Here is a 12,011-nt window from a genome sequence, read left to right as displayed (position 1 = left end):
AATTAATCTCTCGTACCAAATAAATATAATAAAAAAGATTCATCGTTATTACTTCGATATTAAAACGTAGTATTGTACATCTTCAGATAGCTACTGTACAATATGAGTTAAATGTACATTAAAAGGTGAGTTCACTATAATAAAGGAACAATCAGTGAACAACATGGATTATCTGTCAGTATGTAATTAAAATTCTTATCTTGTAGAACTAATCAAGTCCATGTGGAAAATATGAAGTAGAATTGAAGAGTGACACAAAATAAAATTACTTTTAAAATAAAACTCTGTTGTAGGAGTCAAATTTTCTGAAAACATTAACACCTACTTTGGTAAAAAAAATAATAAGGAAATTCCTTCTACTATAAATAGTTTTGCTTCAAATTTATATAATCATTTAATATATTTTTTGTTCGGTTTTATACATCCTTTGTAAAAAGGTTCTACATTACACAAAATGAAATAATGAGTTACACACTATCAGATGTTAAGGTTGTATTCGCCAATTGGGATATTTTGACAAAAAATATCAATTGTTCATTAATTACAAAGAAATATTTCTGTAATAGACATATTTTTCAATAATCACAACTACGTTAATTTATTCATTTTGGCCCAGCATGGCCAGGTGGGTTAAAGCATTCGACTCGTAATCTGAGGGTCGCGGGTTCGAATCCCGGTCACCCCTTTCAGCCGTGGGGGCGTTATAATGTTACGATCAATCCCACTACTCGTTGATAAAAGAGTAGCCCAAGAGTTGGCGGTGGATGGTAAAAACTAACTTGTTTCCCTTTAGTCTTACACTGCTAAATTAAGGATGGCTAGCGCAGATAGCCCTCGTGTGGCTTTGCGCGAAATTCAAAAACAAAGAAAGAAAAATTCAAATATTACATTTGCAAATCATGCTTATACAAACCTATATTATAAAGGCCATAATACAAAAATATGAAAATTAACTAGTGATAAGTTCATAGGTAAAATATATTTAATAATAGCTATCAGACAAAATATTTCTAAACCTATGGATGACTGTGAAATAAAGTTGACGATTATTGAAACAATAATCATTTTACTATAAAAACATTTTTTTTTCAATAAATGATTTTATCACAACATTTAAATCGTTCAATGTTCGTTAAAACATAAGACAATAAGCAGGTGGATACACTACGTTAAAGCGCAGATATCCCACGTGGAGCTTTGCGCGAAATTCAAAACAAACAAACACTACGTTAAAATAACTACTATCAGTAATTTAATAATCTGCATTGACAAAATCATTTCATTCCAGTTAAGTTTCATATTATTATATTTTCTTTTATCATATTTATACCAAAGTAATATTCTGGTGCACTAGAAATGGAAGAATTAATTGTTAGTTAAATAGGGTTTGTTTCTTTGTTTGGAATTTCGCACAAAGCTACTCGAGGGCTATCTGTGCTAGCCGTCCCTTATTTAGCAGTGTAAGACTAGAGGGAGGGCAGCTAGTCATCACCACCCACCGCCAACTCTTGGGCTACTCTTTTACCAACGAATAGTGGGATTGACCGTCACATTATAACGCCTCCACGGCTGGGAGGGCGAACATGTTTGGCGCGACTCGGGCGCGAACCCGTAACCCTGAGATTACGAAGCGCACGCCTTAACGTGCTAGGCCATGCCAGGCCCTAGTTAAATAGGGCAACCAAGTTAAGAACCAGAAAAACGACAAGGCAAAGAAATATCATTACTAATTACAAGCTATTATTCAATAAAGTTAGATCATCCAATACTGGATAATATGCTCAGAGAATTACACTAACAAGGGATTATTAATTGAGCTTATGAAGTAGTTGATCATATTAGTATATGTTTGTTGAATTTTGCAAAAAGCTAACTAAGGACTATTTGCATTAGCTGTCCTTAAGTTTGAGATGACAGACAAAATGTAAAACAGCTTGTCATGCCCATCTACTAGAAACAATTGTCAAGACAAAATACAGTATCTGATCAACGCACTTATATCCTATCCATGGTTCGGTATGATCTCTGTTGTTGTTGTTGTTGTTGTGTTTTTTTTTTTTTTTTTTTTTTTACTATTCAGCAAATAACAGACCGTATTTCCAATCAGGAGTGTCTGCTTTTCTCAGATGACTTAAAGATAGGTCACATTTTGGGACTGTAATAAGCAATGGTGGGATGAGCTGACCAGTGGATACAACATTATCCAAGGACAGACTCCAACTGTGCTTCGATATGAAGGCCAAAAGGAGCAATGGCAGATCGTCTGTTCTGAAAAGTATGGCCCACGGAGAAAGGAAAATACAACCCCAGGTGGGGTGCTTTGGTAAAGAACGAAGTTTCAAAGAATAGAGTAAAGACAGTTGCGAATGACAGAGGTGCAAAGAAGGTTCATGAGACTCTGTATGTAAGCTCTGGGGAAGTGTGGAAAACCCCGGTGCAGAGCCAAAGTCTCTGATTATGAAAGGGGACCAGCATCTTTAAGGTCGAGGTCCTGGTGGATCTATAGACCAGTGATCCATAGTCTAGTTTCGATTGAATAAGTGCATGATAAATCTTTAGCACAGCACATTGATCCACTCCCCAAGTGGTAGAAAAGAGGACGTGGTCGATGTTCAGTAATCTTGTACATTTGACCCGTAGCTGTTTGATGTGTGGTATAAAGGTCAGCTTATGGTCTCAGGGAATACAGGCAGCATAATTTTACTGATACAGAGTTAAGGATGATGGTGAATACTCCATTTGTGGTAAAGTGCATGCAAACGGTTTTACACTGAAAAAAGTTAAAGCCGTTTGCTGTGGTCCACTTCAGTAAACGATTAAGGGCAGTCTGTAGCTGCCACTCAGTATACCTCATATTCGACAACTGACATGAGATTTGAAAGTCGTTGACATGGAGCCCATTTGCAACAGTAAGAGGGAGTTGTTCAGTGATGGCATTAATCTTTATACTGAAACGTGTGACACTCAGAACACAGCCCTGAGGGACTCCAAGTTCCTGTGAAAAAGAACGGGAAAGAGTCGAACCCACATGAACTTGGAATAGCATGTCCATTAAAAAAATTAATAAAAATGGGCAAATGGCCACGTAAACCCATATATATGAAGGTCACACAAAATTCCATACCTTTATGTTGTATCATAAGCCTTTTCAATGTCAAAGAATATTGATATAAGATGTTGTAGTTTCAGAAAGGCTTCTCTGATTGACGTTTCGAATCAGGTGGTCCATGGTGGAGAAATGTCATTGGAACCCACACTGGGTGTGCGAGAAGAGGTTGTTTGATTCGAGAAACCAAACAAACCAGCATTAACCATCCTCTCTAAAGTCTTACAGAGACAGCTTATCAAAGCAATTGGACAGTAGTTTGAAGAAGTCTTGGGATTCTTCCCAGGCTTAGAGAAAGGTAGGGCAATCGCCTGGCACCAGGCATCAGGTAAAACATTCTCCTGCTAGCTTAAACAATTAAAACAGTCAGAAGAAAAGCAAGAGAAGCAGGAGATAGATGGCGCAGCATTTCATAGAGTGCATCTTAAGGTCTGACCAACATACTGCCAGACAGATGAAGCGCCAGTTTGAGTGCCACCAGTGTAAAGGAAAATAACAATCATAGAGATAATCATCTCGAAAGAGAAAAGGTGATCACTCTGCCCAAGTCTTGATGACTAAAAGGTGGAGGAAGAAGCAGAAGTGCTAGATACCCGGCAAAAGCTTTCACCAAGAGTATCAGTGATGCTCTGGATATCAGCTACTTCCTGGCCATCAGAGATCAAGATCGAGAGGGTACAGAAATATATTGCCCACTGACCTTTTGAATCTTGTCCCATATGACTTTGGAACTGGTGGTAGAAGATATGTTGGTTGTGAACTTAATTCAAGATTCCTTCTGGCTTTGACGTCTTACCTACCGAGCATGTGCACAGGCCTGCTGGAAAGCAATGCGATGTGAAGTGTGGGATACCTACGAAAAGTATTCCAGGCCCATTTTGGAGCCTTCCATGGCATGTGGCAGGCAGGATCCCACCACGGATGGGAATATCGTGGAAAACGCGTCGAGGTTTTAGAAATACATTTAGCAGCTAATACAGTCAGTTACTGCTGCCACACAGTCGCCTACTGATGGCAGGATCATGTTCTGCAAGAGCAGTGAAAGAGAGCCAGTTTGCTTGATCCAGCTTCCACTGGAGCACACGGGTGGGGAAACATCGACCACGACCAGTCTCTCTCAAAATTATCAGAAAATTATCATTGTCTCGTGGATTATTGTCAACTCTCCATGAAAAATGGAAAAATAGTGAAGGGGATCAAATTGAGAGTTCAATAGCAGTAAAGGACTGACTAGATGCATGAAAATAAGTATAATAACTGCTGTTGAAAGAGAAAGGTTGTAGTCAGAGAGCATACACTCTATGAAGCAACCATTCCTATTAATACCAGCACTTCCCAGAGGAGATGATGCCCATTAAAGTCCCCAGGATTAAAACGGGAGACATCAACTGTTAAATGAGATCAAGGTGTGATTGATCATAGGTCTCTCCAGGCAACAGGTAGAGAGAACAAATAGTGATGGTATGATCCAAGGAAACACGGATGGATACGGCCTCCAATGGTGTGTCGAGTGGAAAAGACAAGGTGGGTACATGCTGATTAACTAACAGTGCCACTCCTCCATGCACTCATCTATCACATATCCTGTCATTTCTGTACAAAGAAAACTACCAAAAGGTAAATGTATCAGCAGGTTTCAGAAATGTTTCCTGTAAGGAAAGACATACAGGATGGTAGGAAGCAATCAGTTTTGACGTTATCCACATTAGAACGTAAACATCGACAGTTCCATTGTATAAGGTAGCCATTTTTATTTATGTGTAAACGAACTGGGTGAAGAACCTTTCTGTTTATGACCACGTCTTTTTTCTTTAGTATCTTTATTCGAGGAAGGTCTATCGACCTCCATGGATCCTGTCTTGGGTCGATTGGGCAAGTTTTGCTGTTGTAAGAGGATTCCTGTGACTGAGGATGTGAATGAATGATCGTTTTGCATCTTGGAGTGGGAGAAGACGATGTACCCGAGGAAATGCCCATAACCAGAACCAAAGTGGATCTTGGGATTTGCTGGAATGTAGTAAGGAACAGAGATGGGTGTTGAAGTTGATTTATCAACTTTTTTTAACCATGGAGGTCAAAAGACTTTTCATTTGGTTTGAAATCGATTCTTTTGGAGTCACAGAGAGATCTGTCTGCACTCCCACTGTAGTAGTGGAATGAAGGGCAGCAGCATATGTCCAAGATGAAGTGGTGAACAGCAACTTTTGATCCTCAGGGTATGTAATATTTTGAATCCTTTTCAAATGCTGCACTTTTTTTTCTTCCAACTATTTAGGGCAAGAACAAAAGTAGGATGGGTGAGAGCCATTGAAATTGATGCAATGAGGGTCTGTTTCACACTCATAGGTATCGTAGTCCTTGTCACACAAAAAGGACACGTCAAGGAACCACAACATGACGTCTTCAAGTAACTGAACCTCTGACACTGGAAACATCTGAGAGGGTTAAGAATGTATGGCTGTACCCAGCAATTAAGATACTCTGCCTTGATGGTGCCAGGTGAAGACAGTGATGTAAATGTCAGAATGAAGACATTGGTCAGCACCATAATTCGATTTCTGCAAGTGGAGATACACCTCACTGCAGAAACTCCTTGGGTGGAGAAATCAGCGAGAATCTTTTTCTCATGGATGTTCTTCGAAACCCTCCCAACAATAACTCCTCGTGTTGAATTCAAAGTAGCATGGGGTGTAACCAGAAAAGGTATATTTTCAATTGAATGCAAGAGGAGTTCATTGTGTTGAGATGTGGATGTTTCAACCAATATGTCACCAGAGCAGAGCTTCTTTACCAACTTGGGAGAGCCAGCAAGTCCCTCTAGTCTCTTCTGAATTAAAAAGGGAGACATCTGCCCTACAGGTTTGTCGGAAAGAAAATGTAGTGTAAGAAAATGAGGTACAACAGGTGTTACAGATGTTAAAGACTACTGCTCAGAATCTTCAAGACATGGTTGTTTACCTGTGGACTGTTTTTTCACTATTTTATTTAAGTTTTTATCTGGAAGATCCATAATAAAAAGGAATATTTCAGTGCACACTAACCTCACTCACCATAAAACCCTATGACGGGATGCATTACAATGCCAAGTGCAGCAATGCCAGGGTTTTGTGAGCACTATACCCAAACACCAGCATCAGATACAATGTCCTAAACACCTGCTGAGAACATCCAACAATGGTACTTGGTTGACCCTAGCCAAAGTGGACCAACCAATTATGCCAACAGGACCACCCTATGACTGCTTGTCTACAGGAATTCAAGGCAAAAGTGGTGTGTTAGGGTTGGACCCCTCTACCACCAGGATCCTCTCCTCCCCTTCATGGGTCACCATGTATGACAAACACGTGGGTGGATGTTTAGATCCCAGAGGAGGTAAACTGAAAGAATAGAGCCTTCCTGGGAGGTCCCTCACCATGTACAGGAATCCACACCAAGGGGTTGTGAAAGGAATTTCATTAGACAAGCAGTGTCACAAATAATTTTAACAACACAGCATTTCAGTTTTTTTTTTTTTCAGAGCTCTAATGTTAGCTGCAAGATTCAGCTACACATAGCTCTGTTGCTACAGTATTTAATGTGGCCCCCAGTGTAGCAACAAGATTTTGGAGACATTATAAGTACATTGAATAATACACCAGGAGACAAGTCCAGGGCAAAACATGTGCTAAAAGCCAAGTACAGGACTTCTGTTAGGTGAGCATTGCACTATAGATGTGTCAAAGTGCTGCTTGAAGTCTACAAACTTACCTTCATTGAGCAATCTGCACCCAAGTATCTAACTAAACTGTTCATACAGACCACATGAATGTTGATTAAGAGCCAGACGATGCACTAAAGGCCCAGTTTTCTTATATGCAGCATTGTGCTGCAAGTTGTGATTACATCAAAACTGACAGCTTTATCATTTGAGATCTGTACTCTTTTATAGACACTATTAAGTTTTTATCTTCTCACTTGTGACAGAAAAGTCTATATATTTTAGTGCAAGAGTAAATGCAGCTTGCAGTACTATACAATTTGATTGTTATGGTAAGTTTCTGCTGTAGTCTAGATGGAGATTTACTTGAAAAGTCACAATTACATAATTTTTGTTGACTTTTTGCAGGTGCCATATGAGACAATTTCACATTTGTGCATGATAATGCCAGATTAACAATAGATTACTTATAGCAACAATGGATCGAGGTAATGGAGGGGCCATCAAAATAACCAGGTTTCAAACATGAATGAGATTTATTGCCATGCAATTTTCCTTCCAAAGTTGGGAGTCTGCAGCAAATCTTGACAACAAATGGAATATTGTGTTCCAAGACTACATCAAATGTATTTTTAGAAGTGTATATATTGTAGTGCTACAGTGAATGCAGCTGGCAATACTATGGAATTTCATCACTGAAAGATTGCAAAGATGATCTAATTTTTGATGAAAGAAGTTTCTTATCTGCAAACCTGTATTGAGATGACACTACACCTTGTTGTCAGATTTTTGCAGGTGCCATTGGAGACAATTTCAACATATTGTCAAGAATGTTTACAAGTTTAAGGTTGTCATACCTCTTACTGGAAGTTAATTACGAACATTAGTTTTGTGTTTCTCATGTTTTCATGTTATATACTGAACCTATAATTAAAATTGTGGTACATGGAATTCATTTTATCTCGGCCATGCTCGATTCTGTGAGAACTGACTTTAATATATATTTGTTCTGTCTATGCCAGCTACTTGGACTGGGAGCATAAAATTGAATTTCAAATGTGTTTTCATAGATGTACAGTACTACCAATATAAATGGCAAGACTATGCCTACTATGGTTACAGTCTGTTTATATTACGTATGAGACTTAAACACAGTGTGAATCTCTGTTCTTATTAAAATGTTATAGTTTTCATGGAAAAGTGTGTGTGTTCAGTGATAAATGTCCATAAGACAGTCAATACATCCACTGGTTGGTCCAACATAGCACATAAAAAAAACCTATTGAAAGGTTTGCACAAAGATATTTCAACTTAGCAAAATGGGCATCATGATTATTCACTTACAAAGTGAAAGTAGAAAAGTAAAATTTACTTCATGTACTTTCCAATGTATGCATTCAAATGTAATTACAAATTACATGCCAAATAGTACAGTCAGATCAAGGCATACGAAAACAAGTACTGGGGCCAGTTCAGGAATACATGTGCCTGGAGATGTGCAGACTAGATCTAGGCCTATGTATCTAGAGAATGCCAATGTATGCGAGGCTTTTACATGTATGAAGATACTGAAAACAGAAATTCCTTGTATTCTGGAAACTGTTACTTGGCATAGCTCATAAATCTAATCAAAATGCTAAGTCACTGTTCTTATCCACGTTCACTTCAAAGCATGCAAACGTGGAAGAATCAGAAAAAGGTATTTGACAAGGTTTATAGTGGCACCATACATACAGGATAAGTTGATTTCATAGGAACAAGCACACAACTTTGCATTAATGTTAAATAAAATTCTAGAGAAAACTAGAAAATCCAAACGACTTTCAAATTTGTTACTGGATAACACATGAAACAGGTGAATTATTACAGTTGAGAAGAACAGAAAAACTCTTTTATGTAGCAACAAAATTTCTTCAATTGAATGGAGAAAAATTTACTGGAAAAGCTGACAATGGTACAGGAAGCAAAATGATTTACCTACTAAAACTGTGAAACATTTGAGTGATAAAATTTTGGAAAATTTGAGTGCAGTATTTCACTGCATGTACTTGTGTTTAACACATTTTCTTCTTGGTTTTATGACTTTTGAAATTTTACTAACTTTGTAGAAAAATTAAAGAAAAATTCAACATACTAAATAAGTGAAATATCAGTGACGTGATTTTCATTAATATTTATCTTGTAGTATTATGTGGTCAAATAAATATCATACACATATGTTTTCAGGACTTAAAGATAGTGAGCTGAAAGTGATAGGAACCCTGTAAAATCACTTCACTTGATTTTACCATAATGCAGTAGAAACTGAGCTTTCCCTTGATGAAACTGTTATCTCCATGTGCTGATTAAACATTTTAAAACAATAAACTTGTTAGGTGAAGTAGATGAGAAATGTAGAATTTATTAATAAGTAATACCACCTACACTGTTCTATCTACCATCTTTTCAGCCTACATTTGAGTATATTATGTAAAGTAGATGAAAGGTACAATCTATTAATAGTTAAACGTTTGTGCATGGTTCTATCTACCATATTTAAAATGTTGAGTTTTGTTCTTGATTAGAATACACCTCAAGTAGGTGATGAAAGGATAAGTTATTAGTAAGAACTTCTTGAGGGTTCTACCTACTTTATTTTTTATCATGAATTTAGTTCCTGATAAGTACATGAAGCAACCTGGTGAAAAAGTAACAATTAAAACTATCAATTGGATTGCAGGGTTAAATTACCTGTAGTGGGCATAGCAAATGGATAAAAGAATCTTTCTTTTGTCATTTAGTGTTACGTTAAATTATATATTATAAAGTTACAAATTAGGTTTTGTGTATGCTGTGTCAACAACAGTTATCAAAACCCAATTTGTAGTACTGTAAGCCTTCCTGCTTAACTGCTGAGATATGTAGGCTACAAAAATGTAACATTTGTTCCCAGGGTGTATTCTTTAATTTTTTTTTAATTTAATGTTTCTTCTAAAGTATTTTTCACTAAACTGAACAACTGTACAGTTTTAAAAGAGAATGTATTCTTTAATATTTCTTCTAGTAATTACTTAATACAAAATTATTTCCACATGCGTTTTTTGATGTGATTTTAAATAATTATTTCTACTAAAGTGTTTTCCACACACAGCACAACTGTATGGTTTCTCATCAGCATGTAACCTTTGATGCTTTTTTAAATGTGAATTTCTTCCAAACTGTTTATCACAAATTGCACATATGTAAGGTTTCTCCCCAGTATGTGTTCTTATATGACTCTTTAATTCACTGTTTGATATAAATAGTTTTCCACAAAGTTCACAACTGTATGGTTTCTCTCCTGTGTGTGTTCTGTGATGTCTTTTTTAATTCTGATGTTCTAGCAAACTGTTTTCCACAAAATTCACAACTGTATGGTTTCTCTCCAGTATGTATTCTTTGATGATTTTCTACTTGACTCTTTGAACCAAAGTGTTTTCCACATACTGTACAATTGTAAGGTTTTTCCCCAGTGTGCATTCTTAAATGACTTTTCAAATCACCATTTGATACAAACTGTTTTCCACAAATTTCACAACTGCATGGTTTCTCTCCAGTGTGTGTTCTATGATGTCTTTTTAATTCTGAGGTTCTAGCAAATTGTCTATCACAAATTCCACAACTGTAAGGTTTCTCACCAGTGTGGGTTCTTTGATGTACTTTTAAATCTGAATTTCTTACAAAATGCTTTTCACAAATTACACAGTTGTAAGGTTTCTCCCCAGTATGTTTTTTTTGATGATTTCTCAAGGCAGAGTTTGATCCATATTGTTTTTTACAAACTGTACAACTATAAGGTTTCTCCCCAGTGTGTGTCCTCAGATGATTTCTCAATGAGTCCTTTGATATAAAATTTTTTTCACATACTGCACAACTATAAGGTTTCTCTCCAGTATGTATTCTTTGATGATTTTTTAAGATAGTACTTCCTGAAAAATGTTTACCACACACTGTACAATGGTAAGGTTTCTCACCAGTGTGTGTTCTTAGATGACTTTTTTAGTTCACAGTTAATTCTAAATTGTTTTCCACAAACTATACAACTGTAAGGTTTTTCATCCATGTGTATCACTTGATGTGATTTTAAGATACTCTTTGTACTAAAGTGTTTTCCACACACTAAACAACTGTATGGTTTTTCCCCTGTGTGCATTCTTTGATGTATTTTTAAATAACTCCTTGTTACAAAATTTTTTTCACAAACTGTACAGCTGTATGGTTTCTCCCCAGTATGTGATCTCTGATGCACTCTTAAGTCACTATTTGTTCTAAATTGCTTTTCACATAATGAACAACTGTAAGGTTTCTCACCAGTGTGTATTCTGTGATGTTCTTTTAAATCTCTATTTCTTCTAAATTGTTTTCCACAAACTGTACAATTGTGTGGTTTTTCTCCTGTATGTATTATTTCATGTTCTTTCAATTCACCTTTTGTTCTAAATTGTTTAGCACAAACTATACAACTGTATGGTTTCTCCCCAGTGTGTATTCTCTGATGTGATTTTAAGTTACTGCTTGATCCAAATTGTTTTCTACAAACTGCACAACTGTAAAGTTTCTTCCCAGCATGATTTCTACCATACTGTTGTAAGGTACCGCTTCTCTCAAAATGTTTTCCATAAAATGCACAATGGCATTGTTTCTCATGAGATTCTATCTTCTCGTTTTGTGTCAGGTTATGCAATGTTACAACTTCTGTTTTACTGATAAAACAACTGAATGTTTTGCTATAACATTGAGGTATATTAAATTTGTTTAAGTGATTTCCTTTTAAAGTTGTTTCCTCACATAAATCATTGTTTGGTTTTGGGAAGTTCATAACTTTTGTAATGTAATTTTCTTGTTTAATACCATGATAACTTTCACAGCAGTTCTTCATATCTGAAATAGATTTAAAGGATGGTTGATGAGAGTTGGGATGTTTGATGAACTTCTAGATATATATTTAATGTTCTCATATGATTGATACCAATCTGAAAATATTAAAGCTAAAAAACTGATTATGATACAGTTTGCATTCATTCACACTGTAGAGAAACCTTTATACCTGAATCAGAATAGAATTAGAAACAAACTGTAGGTAATAATCCATTGTCAAGAGGTTTTTAGTAGATAAAGTAAGTTCACCTATAGAAATATGATAAACAGAGTCACAACAGTCAATGCATTTTTAACTAGCATCTTTAAATA

At 36.4% G+C, this 12,011-nt stretch overlaps 1 pseudogene across 1 annotated transcript in view; it reads right to left on the bottom strand.

The window, feature by feature from the left end:
* LOC143235719 (uncharacterized) overlaps positions 1 to 12,011 on the bottom strand; it is a 44,592-nt pseudogene that overhangs the window by 18,254 nt on the left and 14,327 nt on the right. The window contains exon 5 of the transcript XR_013019361.1: positions 9,861 to 11,702. The product of XR_013019361.1 is annotated as an uncharacterized LOC143235719 (transcript). The remainder of the gene's footprint in view (positions 1 to 9,860; positions 11,703 to 12,011) is intronic.

The sequence above is a fragment of the Tachypleus tridentatus genome, chromosome 12, assembly GCF_004210375.1.
Source record: "Tachypleus tridentatus isolate NWPU-2018 chromosome 12, ASM421037v1, whole genome shotgun sequence".
NCBI lineage: Eukaryota > Metazoa > Arthropoda > Merostomata > Xiphosura > Limulidae > Tachypleus > Tachypleus tridentatus.
The sequence above is the reverse complement of the archived record's forward strand: the minus strand, read 5'-3'. Positions and strand labels throughout refer to the sequence as shown.